The following is a 12,360-nucleotide window of genomic DNA, read 5'->3' on the forward strand; positions in this document are numbered from 1 at the left end:
ACAGCGAGAGCAGTGTAGGTAGCTATCCCACAGTTCAGCTCGTCCCCTTCTGCCGCTAGATCGGGGTGGGCAAACGTTGGGCCACATCTGGGTGGGGAAATTGCATGCAGGGCCATGAATGTTTCCCTGTTCCCAGCCAATGGGAGCTTCAGGGGAGGTACCAAGGATTCCAGTAAGCAAATGATTAAACTGCTTGTGTGTGTCTTGCTGCCACCTGTTATCACAGTTTGTAGGAAACACACACACACACACACTCTCTCTCTCGGTGGAAAAGGAGGTACCAGTGAAGAGCTGACTTTCAGAGCTGTGCATAAGTCCAGCTATCATTTGAAAAGGTGTCCACAGGCATGGAGTGACTGGGAAAGCGAGAAGTCCCAAAAAGCGGAAAGGAATGCACGAGTGGAGTTTTGGGAGGGCATGGGAAAGAGTTCTGAATGTGCTGAAGGGGAGGGCAGGCACACATCTGCTCAGTCTGGAGCATTATGAGGTGTGGCGGTTCAATGATGAGACAGAACACAGGTTTATCCAAGCAAGCAAGCTGGTTAGCTGAAAAGGGCTGCTGCCTGTCAGCTTTCCACCTTCCCTTTTATCATATTTCTCCCCCCTGCGCATTACCTACTTCCACCGCAAAAAGACACAACAAAGGAATACATGACTTTGATTAATATTCTTATTTTCCAGCCTCTATCTACTACAATCCTAATTCTCAGGCCTTGAGGCCAGGCCAAGGAAGCTTCCCACGATTACTGTCCTTTAATTAACTTCCCAGGGTTCATATCTGGTCCTCGTCCTTGGATGGAGCAATGTGTTGCTCCTACACAACGGTCAGGGTGTGCCCTGACTGTTTCCAGGTGGATGGACTAAACATGAACCCTTCATTCCCCCGATTTTTGTTTAATTATACTCGGCCATCTCATGGTAGCCGTCAATTTGCTTTTGCAAGCAATTTAACTCCCAGACTGACAAGGACATAACTCGGGGAGCTTGCCAGGGCGAATCTCTACAAAGCCTTAGCAAAGAGGGAATACATTGTACGCAGCAGCAACAAAAAATAAGCCCAGTGATCACAAACACAGTATAACCGAAAAGTTGTCGCAGCCATCCTAGAGATGGCAGCCAACCTGTAAGCCAATTCCAAAAGCCCTCAAACCCCACATCTTGACGTATGTGTGCCGTAAGATTGGCCAACTCGGCCAGTCTAGATTCTATGGAACGACTATTATCAGTTAAATTAAAACAACACATATGCCGAAACGTGGAACAGCCTAGGTGATGTTTTAAGAGCAGAAAATCAATGGCTGCTCTGTTATCCAAGATTGCATCCCTTAATTCGTATTGCTCTGCGTTAAGTAGGGCAATTGCCTTGGATGTTGTGTTAATTGCCTTCGCTGCAAAGCACGCCAGGGCATTTAGGTTTCTGGCTGTATAAGTGGCAAGCCCGGGGACCCCAACAATGGAGGCCGCTAAAGCAGTATGCTCAGCGCGACTAAAAAGCTCAACATCTGCAACACAATTATCTGAAAGGGGTATACTTCTTTTACTGTGCCTTTGGCTGGCAAAAGGCAATCTAAGCGTCATTCTACTAAGACAGCAAAGGGTGCCATCACTTAAATTTGCAGGAATATAACTAAAGGTGCGTGAGCCACAGGTAAAAAACCACCCTGATGGTAGGATGATATGGCCATAATTGTATGAGACATTCACGGCGTGGGAACAATTTAAAAGGGGTTGAGGAATTTGCCGACAGCCCAAGGGCACCTTTGTACTAGTGCAGTTAACCACATGCGCACAGGTGACATTGTTGGCCCCGGCCGGGTACGGTGTGTGGAGGGATATAGCCGTGTGAGGCAAGGTATAGTTGGCCGGGCCCCAATTAGCCATGCCAGAGTACTGGGAAGAGAGATTCGCGTAAGCAGCGAGCATCGTCTCATTCCCTATTTCCTCAGGGTGATGACATACTGGTATAAGGCATGTACCTAACAATTCTCCGGCTGCTACAGAATCAGACAAACAAAAGTGGGTAACATTTGCTATTGAAGCCAATCTATCCCATATGTTATATGTCATTCGGGCCCGTAACGGGGGAAGCGCTCCCGAGCCAACCCCTACAGGAAATAGCAGGCACAAAAGGCATACAATCAGCACAGAATTAGCAGTGATTTGGGCGAGAATCGCCACAAACAAAGTCTCAGGAGTCTCTGGCTGTTGATTTGCTGCCAGTCTTCGTTGAGCCGCCGCGACCAATGCTTTTACTGCTCCCCATGTCACGGGCTGGCTTGGGACGCTACGCCTCTTCCGTTTCCGTCCCGCCGTTGTCGACCCGGGAGGCACCACGTTCTCCTCCAAGGTCAGCTGAAACTCCGGTATGGGGTTCGACAGCCCCTGGCGCCACGCCATGCTGTTTCAGTGCCGGTCGCACACACCGGGCTGGAACCCACAACGGTCCTGCAGGGAGAGACACAGCAGCATATCCCCGACCCCAAGTGATTAGAGGTACTGGGCCCAGCCACTGCGGATCGGGCAGCTGACGGTAAAAGACACGCGGTCTTTCCAGTACCTCAGATTTGTGAAAATGGCGATCCGCGGGGGTCTGCTGATCTGCGTTCAGCGTTAAATTATTTAAAGTAAACAAAAGGATATGCATTTGTTGTTGAATGTCTCCTAAGGTTCGGAGACGCAGCTCCCCTTGTTTTAATTGTTTGTCAAGCAAGGTTTTGAGCGTGCGATTGGCACGTTCAACAATGGCTTGGCCCGTGGAATTATAAGGGATGCCGTGTTTAAGACGGACGTTCCATTGGGCGCAAAAAGTGGAGAGGGCTGTGGAGCAGTAAGCTGGGGCATTATCCGTTTTAATTTGGCTTGGGCGACCCATAACAGAAAAACAGGCTAGCAAATGGTGAATAACTTTAGCAGTGGCTTCCCCACGCTGTGGGGTTGCCCACAGAAATCCCGAATAAGTATCAACAGAAACATGTAAAAAGGAATAGGGGCGGAACTGTGGCACATGAGTGACATCCATTTGCCATAGCTGATTTGCTGCGGTACCTCTGGGGTTAACGGCATAAGAAAAAGTAGGAGCAGCAGCGGCACAGTGGGGGCAGGAACGAACAATGGAACGTGCATGATCAGCAGGAATGTGAAACTGCCGAGCCAAAACAGAGGCAGACTGATGGAAAAAGGCATGGCTTTCAATGGGGTCAGAAAAGAGGGAATTTACCTGACCACGTAACGCGCGATCAGCGCGTGCATTGCCCTCAGTGAGTGACCCAGGCAAAGGGGTATGACTGCGAATATGAGCAACAAAATAAGGGAAATTACGAGTGGAAATAAGATATTGCAAAGACAAAAATAGGCGAAGGAGGTCCGCATCGACCTGAGGGGTAATGAGGGCAAGGGGTAAATGATCAATCACTTGATAAACATAATGGGTGTCCACAATTAAATTAAAGGGACAATCAGCCAAAAGTTGAAAGGCTAAAATAACAGCAGCCAGTTCTGAACGCTGCGCGGAACGCTGAGGCAGTGTAAAACGAGAACGCCAACGAGGGGGGTCACCTGATTGATAGGTGACTACACCTCGATGTGGAGAGCCATCAGTAAAAAGAGTAACAGCAGAAACAATGGGTTGAGAGCGGCTAAGACGATGAACAATTAGAGGCACCTTTTGGGTAATTACCAACCGAGGATCTTTTGGGGGATTATAAGAAATTTCTCCCACATAATCACAAAGAGCAACCTGCCAAGCCAAAGAGGTGTGGCACAAGGAATCAAATTCACTACGGGACAAGGGGAACACAATATCAACTAAATCAGTGCCAGTAAGTTGCACTGCACGGTGGCGGGCTTTACGAACAAGATCAGACAGGGCATCTAGATATGGGTAAATATTCCGAGGAGGAGTGGAGGAGAGGTACAGCCACTCTATGATAGAGACGGCTGTATTCGTACGGGGTACAAACAGAGCCGCAGTGGGCGTATGAGGGGTGGCAAGAAGAATCAGCCGTAGGGGACGGACCTCAGGGGGTCTGTCCACAAACTGCTGACTTAATGCTGCATTAATTTGTCGAATGCAGGCAATGTGCTCTTCAGTGATGGCAATAACTGCACCCGGTGCTCGGGCTCCACGTAGGAGCTCGAACAACGGCTGCAGCATTGAGGTGGGGAGACGAAAATAGGGCCGAATCCAATTTAAATGACCCAAAATTTGTTGTAATTTAACAAGGGTTAGGGGTTGAGGTAGAGTTAGTGCCGGACGAACCGGAGCAGCATAGGTTTGTAAAACCTTATGGCCGAGGTAGTGGTAGGGATAAGAGCGTTGGATTTTTTCTGGTGCCACCAACAGGCCATTTTGGCCGAGGATTTGAGACAAGGATTCAATCTGTTGTTCCGTGACCTGGGGACCACTAAGCAAAATGTCATCCATATAATGGTAGACCTTTAGCGTAGGGTACCGGGCACGAAAAGGGGTGAGGGCCCGATCCACAAAAAGCTGACACAAGGTTGGACTATTTTGCATTCCCTGGGGTAAGACCTTCCACTGATACCTTTGAGAGGGTTGCTGATTATTATATTGTGGCACCGTGAACGCGAATTTTTCGCGATCTTGTGGGCAAAGGGGGATGGTGAAAAAACAATCTTTTAAATCTAACACACAGAGCTGATCGGTTTGAGGAATTAAATTTGGATTTGGTAATCCATATTGCAAGGGGCCCATAGGTTGGATGCATTTATTTATTTCCCTTAAGTCATGCAACAGCCGCCATGCACCGGATTTTTTCTTAATAACGAACACCGGGGTGTTCCAGGGACTAGTAAAGCTTTCCAAGCGCTGTGCCAGCAAATGCTGCTGCACAAGCGATTGAAGCGCTTTTAGCTTTTCTAGAGGGAGGGGCCACTGGTCAATCCAGACGGGCTCTAAGGATTGCCATACCAAGGGCAATGCGGAGGGCAATGTGGGTGAGGGAGGATTTTGAGCCATCAGATATTAATATCGAGGGTGGTGTCCAGCTTTGTAAGTAAATCACGGCCCCAAATATTGAGGTGGACAGGGAGCACAAAAGGGCGGATAGTAGCAAGGGTACGGCCTCCCGGTGTAGAGACTGTGACCCAAGACAAACTCTGTCGCCCGGGTTTACTACCCCCGATCCCCCACAACTCTTTAGAAGGAACCGTAGGCCAACTAACCGGCCACTCTGGATCACGAATCACCGTAACGTCAGCTCCAGTGTCCACCAGCCCTGTGAAAGGAACATCATTTAAGAGAAGTGTTAACTGAGGTTTCGAGGGGCGGACTGACATTGTCAGAGCAACAAGTGGAGAGGACGTGCTGTGAGACGGCGAGTGAGACAACGTTGATCCAAAGCCGCCTCCGCCCCGAGTTCGATCCTCGGCAGCTGGCACCTGATAGGGGACTAAAATCAATTGTGCAATTGATCGTCCACGCGGGAGCGACTGTGGAAGATGAGTCCACACCTGAACCTTAATAATGCCGGTGTAATCGGCATCAATGACCCCGGGGATGACAAAAAAGCCCTGTTTCCCAGCATGAGAGCGAGGGAGAACGAGACCCACAAAGCCGGCAGGGAGAGGTCCCGTCACCTGGGTAGGTATGGCGCAGACCTCCCCTGGCAGCCGAAAATCAGTGTCCTCCTGCATGATCAAATCAAGCCCTGCACTTCCAGCAGTCGCCGCCCTCATAGAGTCTATGGATTTTAAGGCAGAGGAACGGTTGTCTGAGTGGGAAACACCCCCGTTTGGCCCTGGGTTCGGGGGGGACCCGCCGCGCGGTTTCCCGGCCCGCTACGACACTGATTAGCCCAGTGATAGCCCTTTTGACACTTGGGGCACTTTTTGGAGGGTCGGGCGGGTGCCTTTGATGAGCGGCACTCCCGCTGGAAGTGACCCTCCTTGCCACAGCGGTAACAACGCTTCCCCTCTTTCCCGGTTCTTTTTAGGGCGGCAGCCAGAACTCCAGCTTTATGTGCTTGGGTTCCGATGTTTTGGCACGCCCGTAGCATGTCTGAGAACTCTAAAATGCCAGAGGCTTGCGCCGTCTGGAGAGCGCGGCGGCAATCCTCATTTGCATTTTCAACGGCCATTTTTAACAGGATCTCCTGAGCTGCCGCAGCGTTATCCACCTGTCGGAGGATAGCCTCCTGCAATCTGTTGGTAAAATCCAGAAAGGACTCTGATGCACCCTGACGGATACTAACAAAGCTTTTAGTAGGCTTGCCTGAATCCGGGACCTTCCGGAAAGCATGCTGGGCGCAGGTGGAAATAAGGGGGAAGAGGGCCTGAGGGAGTTGAGTTTGCATCTCAACGGTAGCAAACGGTCCCTCCCCTGCCAAGTGTTCAAAAATAATACCTTCCGCTCTATGAATCTGGGCCTGGCGTTCCGCCTCCTGCCGATACTCACTAATCCAAATAACATATTGACTGGGTGACAGCATCATGCGCAACAGCGCCTTCCAATCTTCAGGGATCAGGGAGTATCCACTACCTAGCCCTTCAATGAGACCACGCACAAACGTGCTAGTCAGACCGAACTCGCGAATTGCTTTCTTTACCTCTCTAATCACCGAGTAAGGCAAACTGACCCAGGTTCCAACCGGGTTGCCCTGGCCATCGTTCTGCCAGGTCACCGGACAAACCGAGACCAGCTCAGCCAGCTCCTCTGCTGTAAGATCTGAGCGAGCCTTCGCTGCGTGCACCATTTGTTGCACCAGCGAAAGCCTCTGAGCAGATGCAGACGACCCCCTGGGGGGCCCCGAAGCATGGGGTTTCAGGGGGGGATGGTAATCACAGACCGGCTCTGGCGGGGAAGGTAAGGGAGGCGGTGGTAATAAAGGCACTGGGGGCGAAGCAGGGAGAGGGATGGCTGCAGGAGCTGACGGCGGTGGCGAAATCGGCAGCCCCTCTGTTGGTGCGGGAGAGGGTTCTTCCGAAGCGACACACTGTGTTGCATCGGTAGGAGGGGGGGTGGCTGCAGGAGCCGACGGGCGTGGCGAGATCACCAGCCTCGTGAGGGAGGGCCTGTCCGAGGCAACACGCTGTATCGCATCGCGGCAGAGGTGCCAGGCATGTAAAGCCTGCACGGGCGCCCGAGGCTCTTCATGCAATGTCTGGCCCAACCGCTCCCAGTCCGCTAGCTTAAGGGTTCCGGCTTCAGGGTACCACGGGCACTGGGCACTCACCTCCTGTAGCAGGAGAGTGAGTTCTCGAGCGGGGCAGTCATGCTGAGCCTTACGCAGCAGATACTGTAGCTCATTGCGGTGTTGCACTTGCAAAGCAGAGACGGAGCTTCCCATACTTACCACAATGAAAAATACTCACCGGGATCCGCGAAGCGGATGAGTGACGCGTCTGAAACCCTTGCCGGGCGAGGTGAGTGCTGAGGGCCCCACGTTTGGGCGCCAGTTGTGGCGGTTCAATGATGAGACAGAACACAGGTTTATCCAAGCAAGCAAGCTGGTTAGCTGAAAAGGGCTGCTGCCTGTCAGCTTTCCACCTTCCCTTTTATTATATTTCTCCCCCCTGCGCATTACCTACTTCCACCGCAAAAAGACACAACAAAGGAATACATGACTTTGATTAATATTCTTATTTTCCAGCCTCTATCTACTACAATCCTAATTCTCAGGCCTTGAGGCCAGGCCAAGGAAGCTTCCCACGATTACTGTCCTTTAATTAACTTCCCAGGGTTCATATCTGGTCCTCGTCCTTGGATGGAGCAATGTGTTGCTCCTACACAACGGTCAGGGTGTGCCCTGACTGTTTCCAGGTGGATGGACTAAACATGAACCCTTCAATGAGGGATTTCAGCATCTCATTTTGCTCCTCCATAACTTTAATAATCCTCTCAGTAGCATCCTTAATGAAGGCCTCATTTTCTTTTCTGTCCTGCCTTTCGATTTCCCTCCACTCCATGCGTTCCCTCTTTTCTGCATCTGAGTATTGCAGCAGCTCTTGGAACATGTCCTCCTTGCTCCGTCCTGGGTGCTTTCTTATCTGGCAGAGGTGCTCCACCAGTGTGTCAGGGATGCCTCTGAAGGCCCCATCTGCCGAAGCACAAGGAGCAATACACAGAAGCATGATTGTTAAATACACACACAGCATTGAAACAGTAGAGTAAAATACACTTCTAATAATATACCAATCACGTTCTCACTGACTCTTGACTAGCACACATGTCGGTGAACACCCCAAGCATGGGGAGTTTACCTCAGGGTGGGGGGCATTGTACATGGAGAGAAAAGCAATATGAAAGGGTCATAATGCACTTGACTAGTGACAATATTCTAAAATTTCCCACCCTTTTCCACAGGCAGGGGTCATTGTAGCAGCTAGGTTACTCCTGAGAGTAAGCAAGGAAGCAAGGGTGCATTTACTGCATGCTTGCAGCTTCTGACCCGGTCCTTATGCTGCTCGCCTGTGTGCCGCTTTGGTCCTTGCGCAAGTGATTGCAGAATGGCATGGGAAAGTGTCCCTCAATGGGGGAAGGAACAAAGCAGCTCTGTGTTGTATCAACCAGGCAAGGTACTAACAAGCTTCAACAGGACTTTATTTTCAAAATGGAAACCTCTTTACCAAGCTGCTGCTGCACCCTCCGTAGCTTTCTCCCAGCCTCTCCAGTTCTTCCTGTTTCCTGTCCTTCCAGGCTCCCAACAGCCAGTGCTCCCCAGTTCTAATAATTATAAGCAACATCTAAACACCACATTCCCTCCTCTCTTAAGAAACTCTCCTAATTAAAATAAACATTATTGTTCTAACCACAGGAACAAATATGAAACAAGACACAATACTGTTGGCAGAAATATGACACTGAAAACACTGTAGATAGTATATAACACAGTCTCTAGTCCAGACAGGTGGTTGTCTGGGTCTGACAGGCCGTCTCTCAAGCCCCGGTTTTAGTGCAGTGTCTTGTTGTGTTGGTACTATGGTGAAGTCATCCAATGCAGACCGGGTGTTGGTATAATCTCCTCTTGGTGCATAGGCAGGTGCAAGATAAGAAGCATTCCATACCCGCCCATCAGAAAGTCGATAAGTGTAAGGTCCCTTCTTCTCTAGGATTTTAAGAGGAGTTGTGGATTTATGGTCCCCTTTGCATAAAATTCCAGGTTGTTGTATTCTAATGAAGGAACCACACTCAAACTTTGGTTCCTTAGCACCCTGCTGCTTGTCTGTGAAAGCCTGAGACTTTGCTTGGTTCTGTTCAACTGTTTTTCTCATATCATCCTCATTTGGGGCATCAGGTCGTGCCTTTAACAATCCAGCAATGTTCAGTTTAGCATTCATCTGTTTCCCAGGCAGTAACTCTGCAGGTGATCTTTGCATTGTGGCATGTCGTGTAGCCTGGTGTGCTTGCAAGAAATCAGTAGTGAAGGGTATCCACAATCGCCCTTTCAGTTTAGCCATTTGCAAACTCTCTTTCAAACTTCTGTTAAATTGTTCGATTTCCCCATTGGCTTGAGGGTAATATAGGGATGACCTTCTGGGTAAAATGATCCTCTGTGCTAGAAAAGTTTCAAACTCCAGGGAAGTAAATTGACTACCATTATCTGAAACCAGTTCTCTGGGGTTACCTTTCCTGCTAAAAAATGAAGAGAGGAACTTAATTACTGTAGTAGAAGAGATTTGCTAAATGCTACCTCAGGCCATTTACTGAAATAGTCTATTAAAGTGATGGCATAATGGCAGTCAGTTGGAGCAGTATCAAAGGGTCCGACAATGTCAAATCGCCACTTTTTCCCATGCAGATTCAGGAAGAGGAACAGGCTGTAATGGAGGGGCACATGTCACTGCTGTCTTATCATGCATTTGGCAAGTGACACAGGATTTTATGAGTGCTTCAGTTTGAGAGTCCATCCCTGGCCACCAATACAGATCCCGTAGTCGTTGTTTGGTTCAGACAATTCCTGGATGAGTATCATGTGCCAGGTGTATGAGTCTTGACTGTAATTCTTCTGGCACAAGGAGCCGCTGTGTACGTCGTAGCACACAACCATCAAACAAAGAAAGTTCATCTGGAACTCTAAAATAAGGCAGCAAAACTGGGTCAAGGTTTTTAGGGTGACTGGGCCATCTTTGTCAGAAATTCCTGTAGTTTTTGTTGAATTGGAGACGCTGAACAAGCAGCTTGAAATTGTTCTCTTGTAACTGCAGCGAGAGCGCTTGTAATAAGCGCAACCACGACATCCTCATCCTCTGGTGGAGCATCTGGTGAAGGCAAAGGCAGGCGAGAAAGGCAATCGGCAACCACGTTTTGGTTTCCAGGCTTATATTCCAGTTCATAATTGAAAGAGAGTAGTCTTGCTGACCATCGAGCAATACGGTATCCTGCTCTGCCCAGTCCTTGCGTGGTGAGCAACGTCGTCAAAGGGCTGTGGTCTGTGCGCAACTTGAACATGCGGCCCCATGGTAAGTTCTCCATTTTTCAGTAGCCCAGACACAAGCTAGTGCTTCTTTTTCGACTGTAGAATATTTCCTCTCAGCATTACTTAGTGTCCTTGAAGCAAATGCAACCGTCCTCTCTGTGTTGTCCTCTCGCAGTTGTGTGAGAACAGCCCCAAGGCCATAATCAGAAGCATCAGTAGTTACAACTGTGGGCAATGAAGGACTGAATAGTGCAAGTACTGGACTATCTACCATCAAGTCTTTCACCGTTTCGAAACTAGCTTGTGCATCCGTTATCCACACTAAGGTTGAACTTCTCCCTAGTAATTCCCATAACAGTTCAATGACAGAAGCATAATTGGGAATGCATTTTGCATACCAGGAGGTAAGACCGAATAAGAAACGTAAGGTTTGCAAATCTGTTGGAGGAGGAGCATTTGAAATTGCCAGGATATGATCTGCATCAGGTTTTAATCCAGCCTGTGAAATTGTGTGCCCCAGAAAGGAGAGTTCAGTTTGTCAAAATTTGCATTTGGACCTATTGAGCTGGAGGCCTGCTGTGCTGATGCAGTTTAGTACAGACTGCAGGTTATTGTCATGCTCCTCAGAAGTATTTCCAAACACGAGACTATCATCCAGTTAGCACTGAACTCCATGCTGATTCTTCAGAATCAATGACATCATTTTTTGAAAGGCACTTGGGGCAGATGCAAGACCATATGGAACACGTTTAAAACGAAAGAGTCCCTCATGTAATAAATGCTGTGAGGTCTCTGCTATCTTCATGCAACATAACCTGGTGGTATGCACTCTGCAAATCAAGAGTAGAAAGCATCTTTGCTCCATGGAGTTCTGCAAATACTTCTTCTATGTGAGGAAGAGGATGGCTGTCAATCACAAAAGCTTTATTTGGCTCCCTTAAAGTCCACATGAAGGCGAACGCCTCCACCCTTCTTCTGCGTCACTACTATAGGTGAAACCCATTCCGAGGAGTCAACCTCTTCAATAATGTCCTTTTGAATAAGTTTTCTAAGTTCCTCTGAAACAGCTTCCCTGACTGAAAATGGTAAGCGCTGTCACTTCTGTCGTACAGGCATCACATTATTCCGCATTTTAACTTGATGCAGAAACCCATAAGCACAGCCGAGTTTCTCCTCAACCTGGTGTTGGGTCCCAGCTGAAACTGGTGTGTGTACCACAGGAGTGCTTTGCTGGGGAAGATCAATTTGTCCATTAACTACCCTGAGATTTAAAGGAGCCAGTAAATCTCTGCCAAGGATAGGAGTGCCTTTGTGGACAATGTAGAACTCTGCAGTTACACAGCAAATCACCAAAAGTAACTATTACTGGCAGGCAGCCATGTACTGGAATATGGTTTTTCAAATAGCACACCAAGTGAAGTTTGGGTTGAGTAAGAGGCACATCTTTAAAGTAATGCAGATAGATGGAATCAGGTAGTATAGATACTGCTGAGCCAGGTTCCAACATTAGCTGAATAGAGTGTGGTTTGCCTGAGGGTATGGCGGAAACGTTTCCAGTGCACTTTATCTGTTCTGGAATATGTGCAGTAGTGATTTTGTCCACGGTCAGCACAGTAACATCTGGTATTGTAACTGCATGCGCCTGTTGATTGAACTGGCTACTGCGACATACTTTAGCAAAATGTCCAAATCTTTTTGCAAGGATTGCACTGAGCTACTTTTGCTGGACATCCTGTGTAGCTTGCAAGGTGTTGTGGGGATCCACAGCGAAAACATGCTTTTACTGTATTTTGAATTTGCTGATTCAGTGGTTTTTCATTAGTTTTCCTCTTGCAGTTGTGTGTCTGCAGTGGTAGTGAACTTTTCTGCAAAGGAGTCACAGCCTGGACTATGCCTCCTATATCCATGCTCATTATTTTGGCTTCAGCTGTAGCTGACTCAATCTGAGTAGCAATGGTTATTGCTTTTTCTAGTGTAAGTTGTG

The 12,360-nt window shown here is 48.6% G+C and overlaps 1 long non-coding RNA gene across 1 annotated transcript; it reads right to left on the bottom strand.

Annotated features, from left to right (window-relative positions):
* Positions 1–1,991: 1,991 nt before the first annotated feature.
* LOC141999315 (uncharacterized) lies at positions 1,992–7,470 on the bottom strand. The gene is made up of 3 exons (XR_012641993.1): positions 7,333–7,470; positions 5,185–5,237; positions 1,992–2,445 (listed from the first exon to the last, which is right to left on the bottom strand). It is a non-coding gene; the product is annotated as an uncharacterized LOC141999315 (long non-coding RNA).
* Between the last annotated feature and the right edge of the window lie 4,890 nt (positions 7,471–12,360).

This window comes from Natator depressus, chromosome 15 (genome assembly GCF_965152275.1).
Source record: "Natator depressus isolate rNatDep1 chromosome 15, rNatDep2.hap1, whole genome shotgun sequence".
NCBI classification, from domain to species: domain Eukaryota; kingdom Metazoa; phylum Chordata; order Testudines; family Cheloniidae; genus Natator; species Natator depressus.